Raw genomic sequence first — 2,196 nt, forward strand, 5'->3', positions numbered from 1 at the left:
CTTTGAAAAGGAAAGTATAAGATCTGCTTTTCTTCTTAACTCAATTGTGGTTTCCTCCGGAAGTCTGAGATAACAAGATCCAGGAAGCACTCTGACCTTTTATTATTTATTTAATAAATAAATATTATCTATTTAATAATTGTTCTTTGAATGGACTCGCCTTTTAATTTAAGTTTCTTTGAAAAGGAAAGTATAAGATCTGCTTTTCTTCTTAACTCAATTGTGGTTTCCTCCGGAAGTCTGAGATAACAAGATCCAGGAAGCACTCTGATCCCCTGCTAACTAAAAGTGTAGTCTCTGGAAATGCAGATTCTCAGGTCCAAACTCAGACCCGCTGAATCAGAATCTGCATTTAAAACAGCTCCCCCACAGATGACTCATAGGCACAATAATCTTTGAGAAGCACTAGCCTAAGGGACTAGGTTTAGAGAGCAAGTCTCAACCACGGGTAGGAATCAATGAAGGAAGCAAAGAAAGTCTGAGAAAGTTCGAACTCTGCCGTCTCGGTGCAAAGCATTCTGGGTCTGAGGGGTGCCCTCAGAACTCACTCTGGTAGAATTCTGGTTTCTTTACCCAAATTCTTAGTCTGTTTAGATATGGCAATGATCTCATTTTTTGATTCAAGGGGCAGGGAGGCACAAGTTTTAGATTTGGCCGATGAGAGCTTGCCATTACTGCTGGGCACGGTTTGGTTCAAAAATGGAGCTGTGATCCAAACTAAGTCATTCAGGCTCAATTCTTGAACTTTTGTTGGAATAGTTGCCTAAGAGATACTTATTCCTCTGGAGTTGCTAAGTAGGGAGTAAGCCTGTAGCTTCTGGGGCCACCACTTAGTAAGCTTCTGCCTAAGAATTAAGTCAACACTCAGGAAAACAGAGACGAGAAGTGAAAAGGGAGACCAAGCATAGATGACATTGTCGCCTGGACCCAGCCATGCCTGAAGCTGAAGGCCCCTGAACTTTCGAGATGTGCAAGCCAATAAATTTCTCCCTAACTTTTTCTTCTATTACTTACAATGGACTGATATACCATCTACACAAATATCTATGGTAAATGGCAGAATATGTTGCAGATACTATCATTAGCCTACCCAAAAAATAGTCTCCCTTTTTAATCAGAATTCCGCTTGTGACCAGATTTTCACCTTCCGCCTGGTGGCTGCGTTCCTCCAAGGAGCTGGGTCCCAGTCCCAGACTCAGCCCAAAGAAGAGAATGATGATAGGCATGGCAATCTAGATACTTTCCAGAATCTGGTTTAGGCATTATCATGTGATGCCCTCTAGAGCGACATGAGGAAAAATCTGCTGAGTGCTTCCGGGAAAGGTTTTACTCATTAATAGAGATACACGACATTGTGACCTGAATGTCTGGAATTGTGGGTGTTATTTTGCCACCACAAGTAAGCAAAGCTAACACGCTCAGAACGGCAGAGAAGAAATGCAGAAAGGACTTATGTACCAACACTGCATGAGCCCCTGAGAACCATCTCAGCCTATGACTCCTTGACAGCTCTAAGCATTGCCTCTTGGTAGCAGTGAGTGCAGTACCTGGAAGCCTCATCAATCTACGCTACCATCTGGGATGAAAGTATATTTAAGTCTCTCACTCTCTCTTGAAAGAGAAATTATTCCCCTTCAGGAGCCCCAGCTAACATCTTGTATCTCATTGGCTCTGATTTGGTTATGTGCCCATCTGTGAACCAAACACTGATGCTAGGGGAAAAAAAAAACCATGGATCCTGAAGCCGATCAGAATCCAACTCCGGTAAGGTAGATCTTACGCCAAAACACAGGGGAGGAGAATGTGCAAGTTGGTGTTTTGTGGTCCAATAAATAGTGGCTTGGAAAGATTACAAAAGGACCCACGTTCTCTTCCAGTTCACAGAGCCATATGACTAATGAGGGAAAAAAAACCCACAATACTTAGCCTTATGGGGAATTTAGAAAATGTATACCATATGATCCCTGCTTTCAAAGAATTTGTAAGTGAGATTATCTGCACCTGACTAGATCAGCTTGGAAGATCTGCCTTTCGGAGACTATATTTTTTGTTGAACACTATTAAAGTAACACTAGCCACTGTAAAAAAAAAAACAACAACAAAAACCCCGACATGTAGGGTTTGCATAACAGAAGTCTATCTCCTGCTCACATCTCTATCCAGAGCTGTGTCGCCAATTGCTTGACAGGTCCCCAT

Source organism: Pteropus vampyrus, unplaced genomic scaffold (genome assembly GCF_000151845.1).
Source record: "Pteropus vampyrus isolate Shadow unplaced genomic scaffold, Pvam_2.0 Scaffold147, whole genome shotgun sequence".
Classification (NCBI taxonomy): Eukaryota; Metazoa; Chordata; class Mammalia; order Chiroptera; family Pteropodidae; genus Pteropus; species Pteropus vampyrus.